The 14,835-nt window shown below is 37.5% G+C and overlaps 1 protein-coding gene across 2 annotated transcripts in view; it reads left to right on the top strand.

Annotated features, from left to right (window-relative positions):
* Nucleotides 1-14,835, top strand: part of LOC138709443 (neural proliferation differentiation and control protein 1) — a 299,520-nt gene that overhangs the window by 191,637 nt on the left and 93,048 nt on the right. The gene's annotated exons all lie outside the window — the stretch shown is intronic.

Here is a 14,835-nt window from a genome sequence, read left to right as displayed (position 1 = left end):
TATCGAAATGAATGATCATTGCATAATAACTTCATTTCAGTATGGTCTTAAAAAAATAACTTTATCAGTGTCAGTGTGAGACGGTTCCTCGTATAGGATGAGGAGATTTTCATTAGATTAGTATTTCGTGTTAATATTCTTATATGGATAGGATGCGCGGACGTGTAAGTTAGTTTCAAAATCTGAGACGGAAGTAACAGGTGGACAGGAAGGCCGAAAGGAAGTTAGGCGGACAGGAAACATGTGTCCAGGCGTGGAGTTGACTGATGAGGGAATGTATGGACTTTGCCTGCGGGTGGTCAGTAAGATGACGCCAAGCCAGGTTCCAAAAGAGATGATCTGGTATATGTCAGAGAATTGTCAGGACGCCGGAAGTAGGAGATGTTCTAGTTAACGAACAATTTTTGAAGAACGCGTCTTAAGTGACGTAAGTGTAATCATGGCCAATCAGGATTCTTAATAGAGACACGTGATATATAGATAGGAGGGCGAAATTGTATGTTTGGTGGTTGAAAGTAGGGGATAGATTTGGCAGATACACAGAAGGCATATAGAACGCGTACGGAGAAGTTGCACTCCACATATTCTCGGCAAACCTAACTCGGAAGTATAACAATTTACGGACTTAGAATTTTTTTAGTGGGTGTAGTAAGAAGTCGTGTGTTGCATTATTATTATAAGTCTGAATTCTTTCCTCTCATCACGTTATCAACTGTCCGTTATATTACTGGTGTTTTATAGTACAAAATATATAATTACGTGAACTCAGAAATTAGTATACCAACTTGCGGGAAGTGAGAGCGAGATATTATACACTTGGACGCGCATTTCTGCTAATCTGAAACGAACACTTAATAATAATAATAAACGTTTTCATAGTTCTTACCAACAACTTCTGGTGTGCGCCTACATCATTTCAACCTACGAGCACGTCTCCCAAACCCCATGTCCCGACCGTTTTTGCAGCTGACCTGGGAATCTCATACCTCTACCGGAGTAATCTCGAGGAGGCTGGCGCCCAAATTAATCAGTGTATATAATTAATTATTGACATCGACGTGCTTCCTCGAGATACTTTCCATATATGACGGAGCTGGCAGCCGAGGGCAAGGAAAGGCGTCGTGGGCGACAACGACGACGACGACGACGACGACGACCGCTTCAAGTGATGTAAAATTATCTTAAATCGATTTTTTTAGATGACGGTATTTTCTCTTGTATTTCGTGTAACGAGGAAGTAGGAAGAAAATGTTGCTTTCTTTGCTAAGTAGTCCCTTCCAAAATTTTCACCAAACGTACACTGCCTTGGGCTGATGTGAATACAGTGTAGGCGTAATATGAATATTGAGATGAAATACGGCACTGTAAGTCAAGACTGATGGAACTGGGTGTGATTTTGTATCTTGTACAGTGTCAGTTCCCTGTTACTTCGAGCGGTGCTTTTACTAAGTGTTTTATTAACTTTCTTGTCGAAAAGTTTACGGGATTATAAAGTTCCTTACTCAACTGACACTTGGCTTCATTCAACTTCGCCGTTATCTTTTCAGTTAATCAGGGAGCTGACAATGTGGGAGTTAATTCTTAGACAATATAGCCTACAGAGATGAATTGACGCCATCAGCTATTCTTAAAACGCACAAAGCAGTTCGTGCAAGAAAAATGCGTGCAAACAAAAATTAATTGACCTTGTTCATGAACATTATTGATACAATGTTACTGTTAACACATTTGTTAAACTTTTTTATTCCTTCCCGACCATTTGCCCGAATTAAATAACCCGAATGTTAATTTTCCGAATCAGAGCTTGCATTCATTCCCACACAAGAGGCACGGGACGCGTTTGAAGATCTCAGAGAACAAGCAGTTGGTATAATGTTACCTGTTCTGGATTATTTTGATATGTATGACATCAGCGGACAAGAAGTGCGAGGAAAAAGGCGCGCCAAACCGGCACGTTATCCAGTACACCCCACTTACGTACATTGCATTGGCTATAGCCTAATGTTTCAGTGTAATATTAAAATTAATTTAAAAAATGAATTACAACATTAAATAGAGTACAATAATTATGTAATTATTAAATGTAAAAATTGAAAATTTATCTTTTGAAGAGGTGGGAAAACTCAAATACCTGGGAGCAACAGTAACAAATATAAATGATACTCGGGAAGAAATTAAACACAGAATAAATATGGGAAATGCCTGTTACTATTCGGTTGAGAAGTTTTTGTCATCTAGTCTGCTGTCAAAAAATCTGAAAGTTAGAATTTATAAAACAGTTATATTACCGGTCGTTCTTTATGGTTGTGAAACTTGGACTCTCACTTTGAGAGAGGAACATAGGTTAAGGGTGTTTGAGAATAAGGTGCTTAGGAAAATATTTGGGGCTAAGAGGGATGAAGTTACAAGAGAATGAAGAAAGTTACACAACACAGAACTGCACGCATTGTATTCTTCACCTGACATAATTAGGAACATTAAGTCCAGACGTTTGGGATGGGCAGGACATGTAGCACGTATGGGCGAATCCAGAAATGCATATAGAGTGTTAGTTGGGTGGCCGGAGGGAAAAAGACCTTTGGGGAGGCCGAGACGTAGATGGGAAGATAATATTAAAATGGATTTGAGGGAGGTGGGATATGATGATAGAAACTGGATTGATCTTGCTCAGGATAGGGACCGATGGCGGACTTATGCGAGGGCGGCAATGAACCTCCGGGTTCCTTAAAAGCCAATAAGTAAGTAAGTACAATAATTATATTGTAATATTTGTTTCATTTTTGTACTTTCGTTTCCGAGCATTTCCCCGAATAACCCGAACGTGTTTCTCGCTCATTGGGATTAAAATTTCATTTTCGGGATTCGGGACTATTAACATTCGGGATAATAGCGTTCGCGGGAACGGATTCGGGGTTTTTGATTTGGAATTCTGTACCGGACTCATTTTTATTAAGTTAACATTCTTTGTTAGTTTCTGTCTGTACCAAAATAAAATACTATAAATTTCTCTAACTTGGATCCAAAGAAAAAGGAAATTGTATTAAATGCGGTATTTATTTATCTGTGCAACATGGAAAGATAAAAATTAAGCATACAGAAGACTACTGCAAAGAAAGGTTCTGCAAAAAAAGGACAAGAAATATGTTCGGAGAAGGATCTTATGACTTAGCCATCAGGCTTTTTCGTACTGAGTTTTACTTCTGACGTAGAATACATCTTTTCTCGCACCGAGTAGTTACCCGTTCCGGGATCCGTTGTGAAACTAAAAGTTGCAGAATTCTAATGATTACTGTAGGAAGAGTATAAGCCACAGCCGAATATTAATGTTATTAGTAGATACGCCATGAATCAGTGTAACTTGTGTACCGCCACCTCTCCTCACTACGAGCATGATGGCGCCGAAATTGCGTATAAAATCAGCCGTGCCGTGCTGCCTCTCAGTAATATCTCGGCATCGAGAGGAGCTACAGATCTGTGCGGCCATTTTTTTGATTTGTGAGTTTGAATAGCCAGGAGATGTCTTAAACCTAAGCCTGACCTAATTTCCAGACCATGGACGAACACAGAAATATTTCCCTTTAAGGGTCAGAAGCTCTGGCCACTAGCCCATGAGGCTGATATCAGTATTGTTGATTTAATATTGTAAATTTTATCTTATTGCAGGTGATTAGCAATTGTTTCCACAAATGAATGAGGAACACCATATATCAATAAACTCAGAAATAATCATTATCAATTCAAATAATTGATTAAATGGCGATCTTACTATTGTTAATTATGTAAGCCATATGTGGCTTACAGCTGTTTCGGTGTTGCTTGACACCATCCTCAGAGCCTACTAAAAGTAATGTTAAAAGTAGTGTAGGAAAGATTCGACATGGAGTGTCAATTCCCTCAGCATCGAGTACACTCAATAAATTTACTTTTATAGAATATATGTCCATAATGTAGATCTATATTTAAATTTCCAATCTTTCAAATTTCATCGTGTTCATAATAAAAATGTATATTCCTATTATTCCATTGTTTCGTTCATCCATGAGTAATTAACACTAGATGGCTCTAGTAGAATCCATAAATACCTTTTTTTTCTTTCTTTCTTTACGAATGTGAATAAAATATGATGAGATATAAGTATATAGTATGAGCTGTTATCAAAGTCTAGTATATACAGTCACGAAGCTTGAGTTGTTGAGGGTACTAAAAACAATAGACTGTGCTGGTACTATTTCGCATTGTCTGTGATGAGGCGATAGTAGCGATCCTAGAGGTTAGCAACTACCTATGGATGCATATTCCCTACATATTGAGCTTCGTGACTGTATATACTAGACTGTGTTATGTGTTGAATTTATTTACTTATTATTGTGCTCACGAAATAGTCCTTTAAGGCATTATCACACGAGGTTTTAATTTCTTTAGAATATTGACGAGTGCATGTCTCTTGTCATATTAACTGTGATAATTCTGCTATGACTCCAATAATTTAATCACTTCTGATTGCTTCATTCCATAGTAATAGAATCGTCTATCAGCTTGTGCACACTTCAAATGACACGGCTGGACCGAACTTAGTAGATAACAATAATCAGTGATCTTTAATTATCGTTATAAGCGAGATCTCGTTTGTGGCTCACTTGCGCGTAAGCTAATGGAAATTTTCATTCACAAATGTTAATGAACAAGATAAAGTGATTAATGAAGAAGTAATTTTGTAAACAAAATTAGAAAAAATATTAATGAACCTGCACTGTTAACGAAGTTAATTAAAACTTTACGGTGTAGACGCACCCTATTATGTCAAAATCATTCGAAAATAGGATTCTTAACTGCTTGTTCATTATTCAGTTCATTTGTGGTTTGTCCTAGAGAGACCAGTTCCTAGGTACTTTTTGTATGATTTGTCTGTCTGTCCTTTCGTCTGGGCCTATAGACTACAGGAATTTTGGGTAATTGAATTGGGATAAATAAATACAATTTGCTTTAAATTCAAGTGTGTCTAATGAACTAAATGAAATAAATTATTAATCCTACAAGAATAATACTGCAATAAAATAGAATTGCTATTAAGAGGACGGGTAAAGAACTATTTCTGAGCCACAGAAAATTAACAATTAACTGGTATACTGTATATGAGCACATGAGAATATCCCGCAAATATTACTATTGTTATTTGTTCATCTATATTTGAGTAATGGCAAACTTGTATTAACTTTCTGTAGTTACATATGTATTGGCACGCGTCCGTTTCGCTCAACATGCTTGGCCTCCACGCTCACCAGATTTCAACCCATTTCAGTTCTTTGTGTGGGGGCAGTTAAAGTCTTTGGTGTTTCCACTTCTGTGGATAATGAACGAACTCAGCGGATTCTGCAAGGATGTCAGACAGTAGAAACTACAGTCTTTTCCGTTTGGGTATGGATAATATTAATTTATTATTATAAAGCTATTATGATAGTAGGAAAAATTTCTTGCTGGTTATATTATAATTAAAAGATGGTGGTTTCCATATATGACAGTCAACAATGCATAATCTGAAAGGGCAAATGAAAATCGTAGATGATTAAAATGGCTACTACAAATCAACAGCGGGCACAATGTGTCTTTTGGTATGCTAAATTTGAGAGTGTTAAAAGAGTTCAAAGGGAATTTCGACGTGAGTATGGTGTGCGTAATGTACCTAAATACGATTCAATAATGTTGTGGTATCGAACATTTGTAGAAACAGGTTCTGTGTTAAAAACCATCCAGGAGATCGCAGGCGAAACCCAATACGAGAAGCAGCTATCTCTTGGTTTGGTCCCCAAACTCCCCAGATCTAACCCCTCCTGACTTCTTCGTGTGGGGTTTTGTTAAAGACATTGTCTATTCACAGAAACCCAGGAACATTGATGATCTGAGAGTAAAAATTACTCAAGCTTTTCAACAAATCACCCCTCTTATGTTACAACGGACATGGGCTGAATTGCACCACCGTTATGAGTTGTGGTCCACACCTGTGGAGTGACGGTTAGCGCGTCTAGCCGCGAAACCAGGTGGCCCGGGTTCGATTCCCGGTCGGGGCAAGTTACCTGGTTGAGGTTTCTTCCGGGGTTTTCCCTCAACCCAATATGAGCAAATGCTAGGTAACTTTCGGTGTTGGACCCCGGACTCATTTCACCGGCATCATCACCTTCATCTCATTCAGACGCTAAATAACCTAGATGTTGATAAAGCGTCGTAAAATAACCTACTAAAATAATAAAAAAATTAATTAAAAAAAAGTTATGAGTTGTGCAGGATGCGCAATGGGGGTCATGTTGAGCTCTGAGGAATCTCCCACCTCTCAGTGTTGTATGCACAAAGTTTCAAAAAATAAAGTTCAGTAGTAATTGTTTTACGGTGTTTTTATTTTATCCATACCCAAACGGATCACCCTGTATGTTAGGAATTTGGAAGTGTGTTCGGATCTCGATGAGACGACGAGCTGTGGCCTGTATTCAGGCAGGAGGTGAACATTTTGAAACGTTCTTCTAAGGAAATGTAAACATGTGTGAAAGTAATTTCAGCAAACAAACGTAAGGGAAGCCCGGGCAAAGCGGATAAGCTAAGAATAAACAATGCCACAGGCTATATTTTAGTGCTACCGAAATAAAAACTTCATGACTTTGGTTGTGACACAGGTTTTCCACATATCTACAAAACAGCAATTCGTTTCTCGTACTTACGGAGAGTGATACGATTTGAGAAAGAAAATAGAGTTAATTATTCACTATGCCCGGGTACCCGGGCGAAGTGAATATCCCTATAACATTTTCACCTTTCTGTTTAATTTCTATTCACTGATAATTAAAATAAATCAACACATAAACACGATGTTAATGAGTGTAATTGATGTATTGAATATTTCGTCAATTTCTGAAGATGCCGACATCACAGATGTGGTTGATTCTGAGTGAGCATTAACTGTTTCTTCAGCCGCTGAAGAAGCTGGCACCGCAGAATTTGTTAAATCTGAGCCAGCTGTCGTTTCGCTGATTTCTGTCTCAAGTGGGCGTTCTGTAAGTTGATCTGGAGCAAACTCTTCATCAACAAACACATTATGGTTGTATGGCCAGATAGCAGAATCACTGATTGAAGATTTTATTTCTTCAAGAGCTTTCTTCATGGCTTCTTCAGACCATTTGGCTTGCTCCGTCTTCCGTTTGAAAAATTAAACCATCTGAAAACACATTATGACCTTTTAAAGTAAAAATTAAGATCAATGTTGCTGATTCATAATTTAATTAGTGTGACTTAATGCCTCCACTATGTAAAATGATTTAACACGCTTTATTACAATAGACAAATATATACAAAAATACAGCTGACATTTATATAGTGGATAAGTTATCCACTTTGCCCGCAGACGCCACTTCGCTTTTCATTTAAGGTTATACAAACATAAATGTCAATAATCTTCTTCGTAAGTACGGCATTTTAGAACTAATTCTATCGCTTATATATTACTATAACAAAGAGTTTCTGCAGTACTGTATATTGTACATATGTTTTTCTTACCTTGAAATATTTTAAGAAAACAGTCAGTTTTCTTCAAACACACGCTGACTTCTTCTCTTACTAGCTAGAATGACGACAAGTCAGTTCCAGCAGCAAAATCTGGTAGGGATTCTTCCCCAACATAGCAGAAAGCGCTGCTTGTTGGCGTTTCTAAGAAATAGGCATTATACTCTTTATTATTTTATATTATTTCAATGTACCGAAGTACATATGATATTTCCATGCAGATATTCTGCGTCATCATACGATGGAAGAGTAATGGAACGGAGAAAAATTCCCTCCGGCGCCGGGATTTGAACCCGGGTTTTCAGCTCTACGTGCTGATGCTTTTTATCCACTAAGCCACACCGGATACAACCCCGACGCCGAACAGAATCGTCTCTGATTGAGTTCCAACTCTTGGGTTCCCTCTAGTGGCCGCCCTTTGCACTACGTCATAGATGTCTATGAACATCGGACCGAAGTCCACACATGTGCTCAGGTGCACTCGTTATGAGTGACTAGTTGGCCGGGGTCCGACGGAATATCTGCATGGAAATATCATATGTACTTCGGTACATTGAAATAATATATGATATGCGTAAATCACGAAGTGATTTAAGACGGCGCTTATTCCGTCGGACCCCGGCCAACTAGTCACTCATAACGAGTGCACCTGAGCACATGTGTGGACTTCGGTCCGATGTTCATAGACATCTATGACGTAGTGCAAAGGGCGGCCACTAGAGGGAACCCAAGAGTTGGAACTCAATCAGAGACGATTCTGTTCGGCGTCGGGGTTGTATCCGGTGTGGCTTAGTGGATAAAAAGCATCAGCACGTAGAGCTGAAAACCCGGGTTCAAATCCCGGCGCCGGAGAGAATTTTTCTCCGTTCCATTACTCTTCCATCGTATTATACTCTTTGCCCGGGTTATTCGTTTTGCCCGTGTCTCCCCTACTGGAGTGCACTATAATCATACTTACAAGCCCTACTCAGAAACCAAGCATTTCCACACCCTTGTTGATATAACCATGTTTTTTTGTATATGTATTAGGAATCAATACCTGAAGAACAGCCCACTTGTCTGTTGTACTCTGTACACCAATCGCCCAAACGTTGCGTAATCTTTGGAAGCAACTTTCATGTGAAATGAAAATTATTTCAAGGGTTTCTCTAGTGTAAGAAGGTTGAGATACACTATTGCACATGAGATTAGAGGTATAAAACAGCTATGTCTCGGGTTTCTCAACAGTAATTTAGTTTAGTCTGTTATTGCAATCCCATCATTACTCCATTACCGCCTTCTAATGATTTCTAAATATCCCGGCTAGTTTCAAGACGTTATGTTACAGCGTGTATTGCGCTGCCGACCTAAATATTGTAAAAGATGACCCCATGGCTGGCTCCGTTCCCATGAATGAATTGTTCGATCATAAAGGCGTCGCCATTTCGCTTCTTACAATATCTATTTCCCTGTCATTGGTAGGAATAATTTTTTTTGTCCTTTTCCTCCAGTATTGTAAGAGATTGCAGGGAGTTCCAGAATTATCTTGGCTGGATTAACTATTGAGTTACATAGCGGTGAATGTTACAGTTTGCTTTGTACAGGGACATCATTTTATTTGTACGTACTTCAATTTTTATTGTACCTGAGTTTTTGAATGTATTTCACTCCCACCCCATCCACTAGCAAACTTCCAACCGTCCTTTACACAGAACCCATCAAAGTCGCCTTAAGGTCATATTAAACAATACTGAGTTAATGAGTATAGTACGTTCCAGAAATATATTCGCGTTTTCCAGTGACGAAAGAGCTTTCAATATTGAATCAAATTTTCGCACAGGTACTGTCGTAAGACTGGAATATAAATTAAATAGAAACAATTTTTTTTTCTTGAAGTAATATCTCTAATACATGGTATACGGTAGGATTCAATAAACTTACTTCTACCCAAATTTTATCGTTACGAAGATCATTCAGAAGGGCTTAACGATCCATTCTTACAATTCCTCCGTACTCATTACTATGAATGGAACTCAAAATGGAATTTTCTAACAATCTTAATAAGTAGTAGAATTCACGTAAGGTTATTGCCTAAGAAATTGAAATGACCATCTTTTCAATGTTGCCAACTGTTAACAGATATCACCAAAGCATGTGAAGTCAATACTATGTATTGAAATAATAAAGTAATAATAATAATAATAATAATAATAATAATAATAATAATAATAATAATAATAATATTGTCCGTTGTAAAAAAATTTGAAAGTTAGAATTTAGAAAACAGTGATATTACCGGTTGTTCTGTATGGTTGTGAAACTTGGACACTCACTTTGAGACAGGAACAGAGATTAAGGGTGTTTGAGAATAAGGTTCTTAGGAAAATATTTGGGGCTAAAAGGGATGAAGTTACAGGAGAATGGAGAAAGTTACACAACGCAGAACTGCATGCATTGTATTCTTCACCTGACATAATTAGGAACATACAATCCAGACATTTGAGATGGGCAGGGCTTGTAGCACGTATGGGCGAATCCAGAAATGAATATAGAGTGTTAGTTGGTAGGCCGGAGGGAAAAAGAACCTTTGTGGAGGCCGAGACGTAGATGGTAGGATAATATTAAAATGGATTTGAGGGAGGTGGGATATGATGATGAAGACTGGGTTAATCTTGCACAGGATAGGGACCGATGGCGGGCTTTTGTGAGGGCGGCAATGAACCTGCGGGTTCCTTAAAAGACATTTGTAAGTAAGTGATAATAATAATAATAATAATAATAATAATAATAATAATAATAATAATAATAATAATATAAAAAATTATTATTATTATTATTATTGACGCTTTTTTCGTGTATCTGGTGTGTAAATGGGTGGATTTACCTAATTTCGAGGTGCTGAATTCAGTGAAAAAGTCAGTTTCCATGACGTCACATTTCCTAGATACACAGCACTAACACAAAGACAGTAATACGATATTGGTAAATATGGACCATTAAATTCAAGCATAACATAACACTTAGAACCCCAGCAAAGTTTTCTTTACGACATAAAAAACTTCTATAAACCAACAAAATCACGTTTGAGCACGCACTAGACTACAGGGCTGACGTCGCTAGCTGAGTCGCCTCTACCAGGCAAAGCCAAGCACACTTCTAGTACAACTAAATAACTCTGCCATATAGTGACTTTTTTGAGAACGTCTTCCATCACATATTACATCAAATACAGAGTTTAACCATTAATCAATTTTTATCTCAAGCAAAAAGCGAGCAAATTTGTATTAAACGTTTTTGTTTGAAATATCTCAAACAATAATGCCTGAAATTAAGGACATTACTTTCGGTTCGCCCTGTATATTTGAAAAAAATGCTTTATCGTGGATGATAACACTGTTGCGAATGAATTACGAAACCACCTATAGTAATTATAGCGTTTAGCGGCGTCTGGTGACTACTTCCTGTACTACCTTCACTCGATACTTAGGTACGTAACTTTACACGTTTTGTAGCTTTATACATAAGGTCTAAGTGACGCTCTAATTTATTGTGACAAGCGCCGTAGAGATGTTCTTAGAGATTTCAAGCCGCAAGAAAAGTGGAGTAATTTGGGATTGCCACTTCTCAGCTTACCTTCCACGTAACCTGCGTTTCGAAATAGGAGTACTTACCAATTTATATAGTTTCTCCATAATTGATGCTAGAATATCATCAGTCCAGACATTCTCAATAAGATTTGCTGCCGAAGTATGCCTAGCGAAGTATTCCTCTGGTCAGGTAAAATACTCACATTTATATAAAGGAGTTATTTCGATCAAACTCGAAAAAGTTACTTACTAATACGTCACGCCAAGTAAGCATTGTTGCATACTCTTCTACGTGTTGGCAAATACATATTTTAATGTTAAGCATATGTGCGTAATATGTCAGCATTGTTGCATACTCTTCTACGTGGTCGACAAATACATATTTCAATGTTAAGCATATGTGCATAATATGTCAGCATTGTTGCATACTCTTCTACGTGGTTGGCAAATACATATTTTAATGTTAAGCATATGTGCATAATATGTCAGCATTGTTGCATACTCTTCTACGTGGTTGGCAAATACATATTTTAATGTTAAGCATATGTGCATAATATGTCAGCATTGTTGCATACTCTTCTACGTGGTCGGCAAATACCGTATTTCAATGTTAAGCATATGTGCATAATATGTCAGCATTGTTGCATACTCTTCTACGTGGTTGGCAAATACGTATTTTAATGTTAAGCATATGTGCATAATATGTCAGCATTGTTGCATACTCTTCTACGTGGCTGGCAAATACGTATTTCATTGTTAAGCATATGTGCATAATATGTCAGCATTGTTGCATACTCTTCTACGTGGTTGGCAAATACGTATTTCAGTGTTAAGCATATGTGCATAATACGTCAGCATTGTTGCATACTCTTATACGTGGTTGGCAAATACGTATTTCAATGTTAAGCATATGTGCATAATATGTAAGCATTGTTGCATACTCTTCTACGTGGTTGGCAAATACATATTTCAGTGTTAAGCATATGTGCATAATATGTCAGCATTGTTGCATACTCTTCTACGTGGTTGGCGAATACGTATTTCAGTGTTAAGCATATGTGCATAATATGTCAGCATTGTTGCATACTCTTCTACGTGGTTGGCGAATACATATTTCAGTGTTAAGCATATGTGCATAATATGTCAGCATTGTTGCATACTCTTCTACGTGGTTGGCAAATACATATTTCAGTGTTAAGCATATGTGCATAATATGTCAGCATTGTTGCATACTCTACTACGTGGTTGGCAAATACGTATTTCAGTGTTAAGCATATGTGCATAATATGTCAGCATTGTTGCATACTCTTCTACGTGGTTGGCAAATACGTATTTCAATGTTAAACATATGTACATAATATGTCGGCATTGTTGCATACTCTTCTACGTGGTTGGCAAATACATATTTTAATGTTAAGCATATGTGCATAATATGTCAGCATTGTTGCATACTCTTCTACGTGGTTGGCAAATACATATTTTAATGTTAAGCATATGTGCATAATATGTCAGAATTGTTGCATACTCTTCTACGTGGTCGACAAATACATATTTTAATGTTAAGCATATGTGCATAATATGTCAGCATTGTTGCATACTCTTCTACGTGGTCGGCAAATACCGTATTTCAATGTTAAGCATATGTGCATAATATGTCAGCATTGTTGCATACTCTTCTACGTGGTTGGCAAATACGTATTTTAATGTTAAGCATATGTGCATAATATGTCAGCATTGTTGCATACTCTTCTACGTGGTTGGCAAATACGTATTTCATTGTTAAGCATATGTGCATAATATGTCAGCATTGTTGCATACTCTTCTACGTGGTTGGCAAATACGTATTTCAGTGTTAAGCGTATGTGCATAATATGTCAGCATTGTTGCATACTCTTCTACGTGGTTGGCAAATACGTATTTTAATGTTAAGCATATGTGCATAATATGTCAGCATTGTTGCATACTCTTCTACGTGGTTGGCAAATACGTATTTCATTGTTAAGCATATGTGCATAATATGTCAGCATTGTTGCATACTCTTCTACGTGGTTGACAAATACGTATTTCATTGTTAAGCATATGTGCATAATATGTCAGCATTGTTGCATACTCTTATACGTGGTTGGCAAATACGTATTTCAATGTTAAGCATATGTGCATAATATGTAAGCATTGTTGCATACTCTTCTACGTGGTTGGCAAATACGTATTTCAGTGTTAAGCATATGTGCATAATATGTCAGCATTGTTGCATATTCTTCTACGTGGTTGGTAAATACGTATTTCAGTGTTAAGCATATGTGCATAATATGTCAGCATTGTTGCATACTCTTCTACGTGGTTGGCAAATACGTATTTCAGTGTTAAGCGTATGTGCATAATATGTCAGCATTGTTACATACTCTTCTACGTGGTTGGCGAATACGTATTTCAGTGTTAAGCATATGTGCGTAATATGTCAGCATTGTTGCATACTCTTCTACGTGGTTGGCAAATACGTATTTCAGTGTTAAGCATATGTGCATAATATGTCAGCATTGTTGCGTACTCTTCTACGTGGTTGGCAAATTCGTATTTCAGTGTTAAGCATATGTGCATAATATGTCAGCATTGTTGCATACTCTTATACGTGGTTGGCAAATACGTATTTCAATGTTAAGCATATGTGCATAATATGTAAGCATTGTTGCATACTCTTCTACGTGGTTGGCAAATACATATTTCAGTGTTAAGCATATGTTCATAATATGTCAGCATTGTTGCATACTCTTCTACGTGGTTGGCGAATACGTATTTCAGTGTTAAGCATATGTGCATAATATGTCAGCATTGTTGCATACTCTTCTACGTGGTTGGCAAATACGTATTATATTGAGTCAACTTGGGATGTTGCTTGTGGCTGGCACTGTCTTCGTTTGCAGTCGGCTTCCAATTGTTCTCCATGTTCCCCTGCTTCTTGCCATTCTGGACCATTGCTGGCCTGCTTGTGTTGTGTAGAAGTCTGCCCACCTCTTCCTTGGTCTGCCTCTGTGCCGGTCTCCTGTGCGCGGGTCCCACATGGTGGCTCTGTATGTCCATCTTTCGTCTTTCATCCGCGCGATGTGGCCTCCCCACTTCCACTTCAGTTTGTTAGCTCTTTGTGTGACGTTTGTTGTTGATACCATTTGGGACAGCGACTCGTACTTAAATAAGTGATTAAAAATTAATAGAAAGTTATTACTTTTTAATATAAATTCATATTAATATAGACGATATTTCCGAGCTGGCACTTTGCAACTGGAATCAATGGCCTCCTTCACGTTTAAGCCTACACCCACGCTGATAGCTCGCTTCTAAGCTGATCAGACAATACGTAACAGAGTGGTGACGCAATTTCCATCCTATGTTATGTATGATCTCTCAAACTGAATGTTATTCCAAAGGCATTGTGTTAAAATATGTATGATGTGTTCATATTTAAGCGGATTTCAGCAAAATGCTAAACAGCCGAAATACATCCAAATCTTTCATTTCAAAACTTCCTAGTCTAAATAACTATTTATAGTTCAATTAAATTTAATTGAAATGAAACATACGCCAATTTAGATTATTGAGGGGTAAGTTTAAAATCAGTGTTAATAACAATTTAGATTTTACCCTCTCACCCCCTTCGAACTTTCAAATTGCACCCCTATATTTTGTTATTTAATTTGAAAGAGTGCTCAATTGTTTATACGTAGGGCTA

Source organism: Periplaneta americana, chromosome 1 (assembly GCF_040183065.1).
Source record: "Periplaneta americana isolate PAMFEO1 chromosome 1, P.americana_PAMFEO1_priV1, whole genome shotgun sequence".
NCBI classification, from domain to species: domain Eukaryota; kingdom Metazoa; phylum Arthropoda; class Insecta; order Blattodea; family Blattidae; genus Periplaneta; species Periplaneta americana.
Note: the sequence above shows the minus strand (reverse complement) of the source record. Positions and strands in the feature narration are given on the sequence as shown.